The sequence below is a fragment of the Rhipicephalus microplus genome, unplaced genomic scaffold, assembly GCF_043290135.1.
Source record: "Rhipicephalus microplus isolate Deutch F79 unplaced genomic scaffold, USDA_Rmic scaffold_267, whole genome shotgun sequence".
In the NCBI taxonomy this organism is placed as follows: Eukaryota; Metazoa; Arthropoda; class Arachnida; order Ixodida; family Ixodidae; genus Rhipicephalus; species Rhipicephalus microplus.
This window is the reverse complement of record NW_027464838.1, coordinates 125001-137500: the sequence shown is the minus strand read 5'-3', so window position 1 is coordinate 137500 and position 12500 is coordinate 125001. Positions and strand designations below refer to the sequence as shown.

Genomic DNA, 12500 nt, shown 5'->3' with positions numbered 1-12500 from the left:
AAGGCAGTTTTTTTTTTTTTTCCTCATTTTGATGTCGCCCCGGCTGACGTGGTTTTCGTTTTTCCGTGCCGCCCCGGCTGACGCGGTTTTCGTTTTTCCGTGCCGCCCCGGCTGACGCAGTTTTTGCGCCGCCCCGGCTGACGCGGTTTTCGCGCCGCCCCGGCTGACGCGGTTCCGACTTTGCACTTTTTGGCTCACCCCGGCTGGCGGCCCACTCACTCGATCGCCAGGTCTGTTTGCCCCGGTGGTTCCACCGCCAGGCTTAAGCGCGAACTTTTTTTGTTTGTTTTCTTTTGATTAAGCGCAAGCTTTTTTCTTTGTTTTCTTTTGATTAAGCGCGGGCTTTTTTCTTTGTTTTTTTTGCATTCGCCCCGGCAGACGCGGTTTTTGCGCCGCCCCGGCTGACGCGGTTTTTGCCGCCCCGGCTGACGCAGTTCGGACTTAGCACTTTTCGGCTGTGCCTGGCTGGCGGCCCACTCACTCGATCGCCATGTCTGTTTGCCACAGTTTTCCCGGTGGTGCCGCACCCGGGCTCGCCCCGGCTGACGCGGTTTCGTGCCGCCCCGGCAGACGCGGTTTTCGCGCCGCCCCGGCTGACGCGGTTTCGTGCCGCCCCGGCAGACGCGGTTTTTTGCGCCGCCCCGGCTGACGCGGTTTTTTGCCGCCCCGGCTGACGCAGTTCGGACTTGGCACTTTTCGGCTGTGCCTGGCTGGCGGCCCACTCACTCGATCGCCATGTCTGTTTGCCACAGTTTTCCCGGTGGTGCCGCACCCGGGCTCGCCCCGGCAGACGCGTTTTTTTTTTTTCTTTCGCCCCGGCTGACGCAGTTTTCGCGCCGCCCCGGCTGACGCGGTTTCGTGCCGCCCCGGCAGACGCGGTTTTTTGCGCCGCCCCGGCTGACGCGGTTTTTGCCGCCCCGGCTGACGCAGTTCGGACTTAGCACTTTTTGGCTGAGCCTGGCTGGTGGCCCACTCACTCGATCGCCATGTCTGTTAGCCACAGTTTTCCCGGTGGTGCCGCACCCGGGCTCGCCCCGGCTGACGCAGTTTTCGCGCCGCCCCGGCTGACGCGGTTTCGTGCCGCCCCGGCAGACGCGGTTTTCGCGCCGCCCCGGCTGACGCGGTTTTTGCCGCCCCGGCTGACGCAGTTCGGACTTAGCACTTTTCGGCTGTGCCTGGCTGGCGGCCCACTCACTCGATCGCCATGTCTGTTTGCCACAGTTTTCCCGGTGGTGCCGCACCCGGGCTCGCCCCGGCTGACGCAGTTTTCGCGCCGCCCCGGCTGACGCGGTTTCGTGCCGCCCCGGCAGACGCGGTTTTCGCGCCGCCCCGGCTGACGCGGTTTCGTGCCGCCCCGGCAGACGCGGTTTTTTGCCGCCCCAGCTGACGCAGTTCGGACTTAGCACTTTTTGGCTGAGCCTTGCTGGCGGCCCACTCACTCGATCGCCATGTCTGTTTGCCACAGTTTTCCCGGTGGTGCCGCACCCGGGCTCGCCCCGGCAGACGCGTTTTTTTTTTTCTTTCGCCCCGGCTGACGCAGTTTTCGCGCCGCCCCGGCAGACGCGGTTTTCGCGCCGCCCCGGCAGACGCGGTTTTTTGCGCCGCCCCGGCTGACGCGGTTTTTTGCCGCCCCGGCTGACGCAGTTCGGACTTGGCACTTTTTGGCTGAGCCTGGCTGGCGGCCCACTCACTCGATCGCCATGTCTGTTTGCCACAGTTTTCCCGGTGGTGCCGCACCCGGGCTCGCCCCGGCTGACGCAGTTTTCGCGCCGCCCCGGCTGACGCGGTTTCGTGCCGCCCCGGCAGACGCGGTTTTTTGCGCCGCCCCGGCTGACGCGGTTTTTTGCCGCCCCGGCTGACACGGTTCGGACTTTGCACTTTTCGGCTGTGCCTGGCTGGCGGCCCACTCACTCGATCGCCATGTCTGTTTGCCACAGTTTTCCCGGTGGTGCCGCACCCGGGCTCGCCCCGGCAGACGCGTTTTTTTTTTTTTTTTCTTTCGCCCCGGCTGACGCAGTTTTCGCGCCGCCCCGGCTGACGCGGTTTCGTGCCGCCCCGGCAGACGCGGTTTTTTGCGCCGCCCCGGCTGACGTGGTTTTTGCCGCCCCGGCTGACGCAGTTCGGACTTTGCACTTTTTGGCTGAGCCTGGCTGGCGGCCCACTCACTCGATCGCCATGTCTGTTTGCCACAGTTTTCCCGGTGGTGCCGCACCCGGGCTCGCCCCGGCAGACGCGTTTTTTTTTTCCTTCGCCCCGGCAGACGTGGTTCCCCCCCCCCCCCCTCCGTCTTTCTTTTTGTTTTTTTTTTTCGCCGCGGCTGAAGTGGATTTTTCGGTGCCTCGACGCCCCGGTAGTCGCGGTTTTTCCGTTTCCGCACGGCCCCGGCTGACGCTGCTCGGTCACAGTCGCCTTTTGTGGTGATTGCAGACTTCTTGAGCGCGGGTGTTTTTTTTTTTGTTGTTGTTGTTGTTTTATTACGCATTCGCTCCAGCAGACGCTGTTTAGACTTTTTGTTTCCTCTTTTATCCTGCGACGAGGTGACGAGGTTTATTCGGTGCCCCGCCGCCCCGGCTGAAGTGATTTTTCCTGTCCCGTGCCGCCCCGGCTGACGCGGTTGGGACTTCGCGTTTGTTCGGCCGCCACGGGTTTTGGCGCACTCGCTCGGTTGCTTGTTGTTGCCACTTGTTGCGAACCCAGGTTTCTTGAGCGAGCGCGGGCGTTTTTTCTTCCTTTCTTTCTTTGTTCTATGTGTTAGCGAATCGGCCTTTAATATCACACGAGGACTCACAACCAACAATTTTCAGTTTGAAGTGTAAAAAATCTGCAGGTGTTGACGTAACTGACTTGCCCCGTACCCTTGAGTACATCCATGAAGTTCTCGTAGTACTACTAAATCGCATTATTCCAAGTGGAGAAATTCCCATAAACTTGCAAACCTCTACACGAAAATCGGTGCGCGTGATAAAGTTGAAAATTATCGTCCGATATCAAATGTGCCTTCTATAACACAAATTCTAGGAAAAAAAAAAAAAAAACACTTGTTCGCCGTTTTCTGCGCCGTGACTGGCAGCACTCCGGCGAAGCGAAACGGGGTCGATTCGAGCACGATATCGGCGTCTTTCGACGTGCTCGCCGGCGACCGTCGCACGAGTACGTCGCACGAGCGCGTCTGCCGGGGCGCCGTTTGCGAAGCCGACGCAAAAGTGGGAACCGCCGCTCGGATGATCGCCGCTTTCGGCAGAGTGAGTGTTGGCACTCCGGGGAAGCGAAACAGCGTGAATGCGCCCACGAAATCGGCGTATTTTGAAGTGCCCGCCGGCGACCGTCGCACGAGTACGGTAAACCGCGTCAGCCGGGGCGTAGTTCGGGACGCCGACGAAAAAGTGGGAAGCGCAACTCGGATCTTCGCCGTTTTTGCAGGAGTGAGTGGCGGCCCTCCTGCGAGACCAAGAAGCATCGATTCGTGCACGAATTCGGCGCCTTTCGACGTGATCGCCGGCGACCGTCGCTCGAGTAGGGCAAACCGCGTCTGCCGGGGCGGGCTTCGGGACGCCGATGCGAAAGTGGGAAACGCTGCTCGGATGTTCGCCGTTTTTGGCCGAGTGAGTGCTGGCACACGGGCGAAGCCAAACGGGGCCGATTACGGCACGATATCGGCGTCTTTCGACGTGCCCGCCGGCGACCGTCGCACGAGTACGGTAAACCGCGTCAGCCCGGGCGGAGTTCGGGACGCCGATGCGAAAGTGGAGAACGCCGCTCGGATCTTCGCCGTTTTTGGAGGAGTGAGTGGCGGCACTCCGGAGAAGCCAAGGAGCGCCAATTAGCGCACGATATCGGCGTCTTTCGACGCGCTCGCCGGCGACCGTCGCACGAGTAGGGCAAACCGCGTCTGCCGGGGCGGGGTTTACGACGCCGACGCAAAAGTGGGAACCGCCGCTCGGATGTTGGCCGTTTTTGGCAGAGTGAGTGCTGGCACTCCGGCGACGCGAAAGAGCGCGAATGCGCCCACGAAAGTGGCGTATTTGGACGTGCGTGACGGCGACCGCTGCAGGAGTACGAAAAACCACGTCAGCCGGGGCGAGCGACACACGGCGGTCTGGGTGCTTATCGCTGCTATTATAGGGGCACCCCGGCAGACGCAGAAAAAAAAAAAAAATTTTCGACCTTCTTTTTTGCTGGTCGAGCTCGGGTAACCCAGGTCGCAATGGGAGCCGCGCACGAAAGCGGCGTCGCGAGACGCGTTCGCGGTCGCTAGTCGCACGAGCTCGGCAACCGCGTCAGCCGGCGCGGAGTTCGGGATGCCGACGGCTAAGTGGGTACCGCTGCTCGGATGTTCGCCGTTTTTGGCCGAGTGAGTGCTGGCACTCCGGTGAAGCCAAGGAGCGCCAATTCGTGCACGATATCGGCGTCTTTCGACGTGCCCGCCGGCCACCGCCGCACGAGTACGGCAAACCGCGTCTGCCGGGGCGGGGTTCGCGACGCGTACGCAATAGTGGGAACCGTCGCTCGGATGTTCGTCGTCTTTGGCCGAGCGAGTGCTGGCACTCCGGCGAAGCGAAACGGGGCCGATTCGGGCACGATATCGGCGTATTTCGACGTGCTCGCCGGCGACCGTCGCACGAGTACGGCAAAGCGCGTCTGCCGGGGCGAGGTTTGCGACGCCGACGAAAAAGTGGGAAGCGCCGCTCGGATCTTCGCCGTTTTTGCAGGAGTGAGTGGCGGCCCTCCTGCGAGACCAAGAAGCATCGACTCGCGCACGATATCGGTGTCTTTCGACGTGCCCGCCGGCCACCGCCGCACGAGTACGGCAAACCGCGTATGCCGGGGCGGGGTTGGCGACGCCGACGCAAAAGTGGGAACCGCCACTAGGATGTTCGCCGTTTTTGGCAGAGTGAGTGCTGGCACTCCGGCGAAGCGAAAGAGCGCGAATGCGCCCACGAAAGTGGCGTGTTTGGACGTGCTTGACGACGACCACCGCAGGAAAACGAAAAACCACGTCAGCCGGGGCGAGCGACCCATGGCGGTCTGGGTGCTTATCGCTGCTATTATAGGGGCACCCCGGCAGACGCAAAAAAAAAAAAAAAAATTTTTTTCGACATTCTTTTTTGCTCGTCGACCTCGGGTGACCCAGGTCGCAGTGGGAGCCGCGCACGAAAGCGGCGTCGCGAGACGGCTTCGCGGTCGCTAGTCGCACGAGCTCGGCAACCGCGTCTGCCGGGGCGGAGTTCGGGACGCCGACGGCTAAGTGGGAACCGCCGCTCGGATGTTCGCCGTTTGTGGCCGAGTGAGTGCTGGCACTCCGGCGAAGCCAAACGGGGCCGATTCCGGCACGATATCGGCGTCTTTCTACGTGCTCGCCGGCGACCGTCGCACGAGTACGGCAAAGTGCGTCTGCCGGGGCGGGGTTTGCGACGCGTACGCAATAGTGAGAACCGTCGCTCGGATGTTCGTCGTCTTTCGCCGAGCCAGTGCTGGCAATCCGGCGAAGCCGAACGGAGCCGATTCGGGCACGATATCGGCGTCTTTCCACGTGCTCGCCGGCGACCGTCGCACGAGTACGGTAAACCGCGTCAGCCGGGGCGGAGTTCGGGACGCCGATGCGAAAGTGGGAAGCGCCGCTCGGATCTTCGCCGTTTTTGGAGGAGTCAGTGGCGGCACTCCGGTGAAGCCAAGGTGCGCCAATTCGCGCACGATATCGGCGTCTTTCGACGTGCCCGCCGGCCACCGTCGCACGAGTACGGCAAACCTCGTCTGCCGGGGCGGGGTTTGCGACGCCGACGCAAAAGTGGGAACCGCCGCTCGGATGTTCGCCGTTTTTGGCAGAGTGAGTGCTGGCACTCCGGCGAAGCGAAAGAGCGCGAATGCGCCCACGAAAGTGGCGTGTTTGGACGTGCTTGACGACGACCACCGCAGGAAAACGAAAAACCACGTCAGCCGGGGCGAGCGACCCATGGCGGTCTGGGTGCTTATCGCTGCTATTATAGGGGCACCCCGGCAGACGCAAAAAAAAAAAAAATTTTTTTCGACATTCTTTTTTGCTCGTCGACCTCGGGTGACCCAGGTCGCAGTGGGAGCCGCGCACGAAAGCGGCGTCGCGAGACGGCTTCGCGGTCGCTAGTCGCACGAGCTCGGCAACCGCGTCTGCCGGGGCGGAGTTCGGGACGCCGACGGCTAAGTGGGAACCGCCGCTCGGATGTTCGCCGTTTGTGGCCGAGTGAGTGCTGGCACTCCGGCGAAGCCAAACGGGGCCGATTCCGGCACGATATCGGCGTCTTTCTACGTGCTCGCCGGCGACCGTCGCACGAGTACGGCAAAGTGCGTCTGCCGGGGCGGGGTTTGCGACGCGTACGCAATAGTGAGAACCGTCGCTCGGATGTTCGTCGTCTTTCGCCGAGCCAGTGCTGGCACTCCGGCGAAGCCGAACGGAGCCGATTCGGGCACGATATCGGCGTCTTTCCACGTGCTCGCCGGCGACCGTCGCACGAGTACGGTAAACCGCGTCAGCCGGGGCGGAGTTCGGGACGCCGATGCGAAAGTGGGAAGCGCCGCTCGGATCTTCGCCGTTTTTGGAGGAGTCAGTGGCGGCACTCCGGTGAAGCCAAGGTGCGCCAATTCGCGCACGATATCGGCGTCTTTCGACGTGCCCGCCGGCCACCGTCGCACGAGTACGGCAAACCTCGTCTGCCGGGGCGGGGTTTGCGACGCCGACGCAAAAGTGGGAACCGCCGCTCGGATGTTCGCCGTTTTTGGCAGAGTGAGTGCTGGCACTCCGGCGAAGCGAAAGAGCGTGAATGCGCCCACGAAAGTAGCGTATTTGGACGTGCTTGACGGCGACCGCCGCAGGAGTACGAAAAACCACGTCAGCCGGGGCGAGCGACCCACGGCGGTCTGGGTGCTTATCGCTGCTATTATAGGGGCACCCCGGCAGACGCAGAAAGAAAAAAAAAAATGGGGACATGGCGTGCGTCACCGTGCGGCTTCGCAGCGTTGCCGAAGTCGCCGAGCCCTTCGACTGAGCCGAACGGCGGACAGGGAACGTTGGTCGGCCGTTCTAACCTGTCGGTGCCACGCCGAGACGTCGTTAAGGAAAACCGCGTCGTGGGCCTCTACGACGCCGTCGAGTCGTTGTACGTTTGGTGTCCAGCGTGTCGGCGGCGAGTAGCGGACACGTCGTTCACGACTTCGGTCTTTCGCAGTCGACGCGAACTTGCGGAGAGTCGTGGTGCCTCACGTTTTCGGCAGAAACCGCGGCGGAATTTTCCCGTGCGTGCGCGCACGACCTCGGTGCTGTGCCGTCAGCGTAGTGTTGCACAAACTCGTGGCCTACCCAAGGTGCGGTACGTTTGCGGCCGTATCCTCGGTGGGAATTTCGTGAGTAGGGTCGCAAATTCTACGACCTCGGCGGGTTTGAGAGCGACGTAGACTTGTGGCACGCTCAACATGCCACACGTTTCGGGGCACACCCGCGGTGAAATTTTCTCGAGTACGCTCGTATTAGGGCCCAAGGAGGTCTGGGTACTTATCGCTGCTATTATGTGGGGGTTCTCGTGAGCGGCGTACGCGAAAGCGACCGGGTGTCTGATATGCGGCGGGCTTCGGCCTCGTCAAGCGTGTCCTCGGGTCTGCTCCAGGGGAATCCACGGCAGTCGTCTGCAGCCTCATCCGCTTGATGCGTTAGGGGCTGGTTGTCGGACGGTGCCGTTTTACCACGATATCGAGGTGTGTTCCGTGTCGTCCTCGGGCGATTCAGATGCGAAAGCGCCGAAGACGCGGGCGTGACCCGTCGTCTGGCGGCTTTGCAGTCTCGGCTCCGTTGCTAGTTCCGGCCGGTCCACCGACAGTGCAGCGGGCTTGGGCAACCCGCACGGCGCGACCGAGTCGATGCAACGAAAAAGAGCGAGCATGAACGTGCTTCTTGCCGCACGGCTCCCACTCGTCTTTCGGGAAGGTTGTGCCGTAGCGAGCTCGAACGCCGTCATCTCGGAGTGCAAAATAAGCGTGTTGGGGCGCCTGAAGGTGGCCTCCGCCGCACACAGACTGCGTCCGGCCCGCCGAGGGCGAGGACGGACGCGCAGTCGAACGATTACCTGGTTGATCCTGCCAGTAATCATATGCTTGTCTCAAAGATTAAGCCATGCATGTCTAAGTACATGCCGAAATAAGGCGAAACCGCGAATGGCTCATTAAATCAGTTATGGTTCCTTAGATCGTTTCTTCCTACTTGGATAACTGTGGCAATTCTAGAGCTAATACATGCAGTGAGCCTGGAGCCCTTTGGGTAACGGGTGCTTTTATTAGACCAAGATCGATCGGGTTTCGGCCCGTATTGTGTGGTGACTCTGGATAACTTTGTGCTGATCGCATGGCCACGAGCCGGCGACGTTTCTTTCAAGTGTCTGCCTTATCAACTTTCGATGGTAGGTTACTTGCTTACCATGGTTGTTACGGGTAACGGAGAATCAGGGTTCGATTCCGGAGAGGGAGCCTGAGAAACGGCTACCACATCCAAGGAAGGCAGCAGGCGCGCAAATTACCCACTCCCGGCACGGGGAGGTAGTGACGAAAAATAACAATACGGGACTCTTTTGAGGCCCCGTAATTGAAATGAGTACACTCTAAATCCTTTAACGAGGATCAATTGGAGGGCAAGTCTGGTGCCAGCAGCCGCGGTAATTCCAGCTCCAATAGCGTATACTAAAGCTGCTGCGGTTAAAAAGCTCGTAGTTGGATCTCAGTTCCAGACGAGTAGTGCATCTACCCGATGCGACGGCTCGGACTGAACATCATGCCGGTTCTTTCTTGGTGCACTTCATTGTGTGCCTCGAGATGGCCGGTGCTTTTACTTTGAAAAAATTAGAGTGCTCAACGCAGGCGAGTCGCCTGAATAAACTTGCATGGAATAATAGAACAAGACCTCGTTTCTGTTCTGTTGGTTTTTGGAATACGAGGTAATGATTAAGAGGGACGGACGGGGGCATTCGTATTGCGGCGCTAGAGGTGAAATTCTTGGACCGTCGCAAGACGAACTACTGCGAAAGCATTTGCCAAGAATGTTTTCATTGATCAAGAACGAAAGTCAGAGGTTCGAAGGCGATCAGATACCGCCCTAGTTCTGACCATAAACGATGCCAACCAGCGATCCGCCTGAGTTACTCAAATGACTCGGCGGGCAGCTTCCGGGAAACCAAAGTATTTGGGTTCCGGGGGAAGTATGGTTGCAAAGCTGAAACTTAAAGGAATTGACGGAAGGGCACCACCAGGAGTGGAGCCTGCGGCTTAATTTGACTCAACACGGGAAAACTTACCCGGCCCGGACACTGGGAGGATTGACAGATTGAGAGCTCTTTCTTGATTCGGTGGATGGTGGTGCATGGCCGTTCTTAGTTGGTGGAGCGATTTGTCTGGTTAATTCCGATAACGAACGAGACTCTAGCCTATTAAATAGGTGCGGGGTTCCCAGCACCTTACAACCTTCTTAGAGGGACAAGCGGCTCCTAGCCGCACGAAACAGAGCAATAACAGGTCTGTGATGCCCTTAGATGTCCGGGGCCGCACGCGCGCTACACTGAAGGAAGCAGCGTGTCTTTATCCCTGTCTGAAAAGACTGGGTAACCCGTGGAACTTCTTTCGTGATTGGGATAGGGGCTTGCAATTGTTCCCCTTGAACGAGGAATTCCCAGTAAGCGCGAGTCATAAGCTCGCGTTGATTACGTCCCTGCCCTTTGTACACACCGCCCGTCGCTACTACCGATTGAATGATTTAGTGAGGTCTTCGGACCGATGTCCGGCGCGGCCTTTCGGTTGCGCCGGTCTGTTGGAAAGATGACCAAACTTGATCATTTAGAGGAAGTAAAAGTCGTAACAAGGTTTCCGTAGGTGAACCTGCGGAAGGATCATTAACGGATTGTGAAGGGTGAGCGCCTCAGCTGCGTCTGCGCCCGACACTTTCTGCCGCTGACCCCGTTTGGACGCGGGGTCGGCTTTTCCCCACGGGGCTGCCTGAATGTGGAGCGGCACCCCGTGACAAATTGTTGCGCCCAGCGGACGCCAACACCGCGACCTTGGACGGTCGGCCAGGTGGCGGACGCGGGTACAAACGGCGCAACGCACTCATAGGTCGGCTTTCGACCCGCCACTGCACCGTGGCTCGAAGCGCTCGAAATGCGCGACCCGACCGCTGCGGGACCGCCTAGTACTGTAAACAGGAGCGGCGGAGCGCGAACGGCGAGTCGTGGTTACGTCGGTAGAAGGCGAGGCTGCGCGTTCCCGAAACGCCAGCCGAGTGCCCTCCCGACCGTTCGAGCGTGCAAGAACGAGACCCGACAATCGCGCGGCGACTGCCAAGTACGAGAGGAACGGCACAAGCGTCGGCGGTCGGTCAAGGAACTGGCGATGTGACGGGTCCGCTGTGCACCAGTGCATACCGTCCCGCCGTCCGCGGCAAGCGCCTCCGCGTCCTCGGGTGACGGAGGCTGCCGGTCGGTTCTTGCAGGCGAGGGATCTCGCTGGCACCGGTTCGCGTTGACGCGCGGCCGGTCATGGCACGGCGATGCGACGGCCGAGGTGCGCAGTACTCGATGGAGGAACCGCACGCTCCGATGACCGTCCCGCCCTCCGCGGCGTATGCGTACCGACCGTAATGGTTGCAGCAGCGCCGGCCGGCTTTTGAATTCGCCACACGAAACACGGTGCGAGATCGCGGTTAGGGGAGCGTCGACGTTGCCAGGCGTTTTGCTTGCTGCCGAGGGAAAGGCGGCACGGCCACGTCGCGCTCGTCGCGATTAGCGGGTCTGCGCGCTTTGGGAAGGTGCCGCAACGACTTGCCGAAAGAGGAAGCACGGAAGAACGAGGGACTTGGACGTCCCGACAATTGAACGCACTTGCGGCCAGGCCCTTGCTGGCTTCGTTCTTCCGCCTCGAGTAGGCTCGTACGCGGCTCCGGCGCCGAAAGTGGTCCTTGGCACCGACTTCGGTGGACGTGGGAAGTGCCGCGCAAGTACGGCGCGCCTGGCTCCACCTGTTGGCTAAAGTAGGCAGCCGGATCGGCATTTTGGTGTGCGGTGGCAAACCGTGGATGCGAAAAAAGCTTGTGCGATTTCGTGGAACAAAAAGCGGGGGTCCCCCTTTTTATGCGGAGGAGACCGACCCGCCCGCCGTGGTGAACCGCGACGCCACGGTAAAAACGGGAGAGGCTTGTCGATGGGACCGTGCATCCCGCGCTCCACGGAGGCCGGGAGGCGGCCGCCCGAGGAAATGTGTAGCCGTCGAGGCCCGCATCTGCGTGCACTCTTATCCAAATGGGTGTACCGCAGGCATTTTCTGGTTAGGCGGGCCAATGAGAGCGAGCACACAACGATACCTACGGGTCCGGCTTGGAGAACCGGCTTCGACGCCTCCCGAGTATTTATAGAGGGGTGGACCACGAAAGCACTCGCAAGTAGCGGAAGCGAAACGCCGTCCGAAACACACCGTTTGCTCGATTTGCGGCAGCCGAAAAAGGCGCGGCAGAGTTTTGGAGTCCAAGCGTGCGCTGAAAAGCGCCCTTCTTGGCCACTGTTTGGCCGAGTGCCAGAAACGTTTGGTTTTGACTGTACGGAATTGAACAAACACTTTTTCACGACTCTAAGCGGTGGATCACTCGGTTCTCGGGTCGATGAAGAACGCAGCCAGCTGCGAGACTTGGTGTGAATTGCAGGACACACTGAGCACTGATTCTTTGAACGCACATTGCGGCCTTGGGTCTTCCCTTGGCTTCGTCTGTCTGAGGGTCGGATCACATATCAAGAGAGCCTTCGGCGCACAAGGGAACGTGAGCCGTCGACTCGTTTTGACCGCGTCGGCAACACGGACAGCACGCTGAACACCTCACAGCGAGCGCCAACAGCGGCCACTCAAGGGCGAGACGGTGGCGACCGTCGTGCCAGAGCCCAACCGAAACGGGGGCGACCGACTGCATTGAGGATGTGGCACCTCGTTGAGACCGCCGCAGGACTTCGAGTCGGAAGGAAGCCTGCAGGGAAAGTGCGGTCGAGGTTGCGTACTCCTCTCTGCGACCGGGCGCGCAAGAGCTGCGAGAGCCACGGACGCGCAACTTTAACGCACGGTAAACACGAGGAGCGAAAGCCGGCCAGCAAAGCTTCTCCAGCCGTGCGCAAAGTGCGCGAGATCGCAGCCTTGCGTTGCGCTTGTTGCCCTCGAAGTAAGCAGGGTGTCCCGTAGACCGGGCGCTCGAACACGCTGCGGGGCCGTGCCTCCTCCAGGCTTTGCCGCGCGAACAGGGAACGTTCGCGCGCAAAGCGCAGGGAGGTGAGGAGGCTGCGCCCGACGTTTGCGGTTCGCTGCGTACGCGGTTGATGCGGAGAGCACGGCGCGACGACTTGCCGCGAAGCGGAAAAAGTCTCCCGCACGAGTTGGCGAAACGTTGGCGAAGCTTAAGGCGTTCTCGTCGTAGTCCGCCGTCGGTCTAAGTGCTTCGCAGTTCCCGTCCCGTTCAAAAAACT

At 60.5% G+C, this 12500-nt stretch overlaps 2 non-coding genes across 2 annotated transcripts; both read left to right on the top strand.

Annotated features, from left to right (window-relative positions):
* The first annotated feature begins 8084 nt into the window (after nucleotides 1–8084).
* Nucleotides 8085–9899, top strand: LOC142793002 (small subunit ribosomal RNA). The gene has a single exon (XR_012891366.1). It is a non-coding gene; the product is annotated as a small subunit ribosomal RNA (ribosomal RNA).
* Nucleotides 9900–11618: 1719 nt separating this feature from the next.
* Nucleotides 11619–11771, top strand: LOC142792994 (5.8S ribosomal RNA). Its single transcript, XR_012891358.1, has one exon. It is a non-coding gene; the product is annotated as a 5.8S ribosomal RNA (ribosomal RNA).
* The last annotated feature ends 729 nt before the right edge of the window (nucleotides 11772–12500 follow it).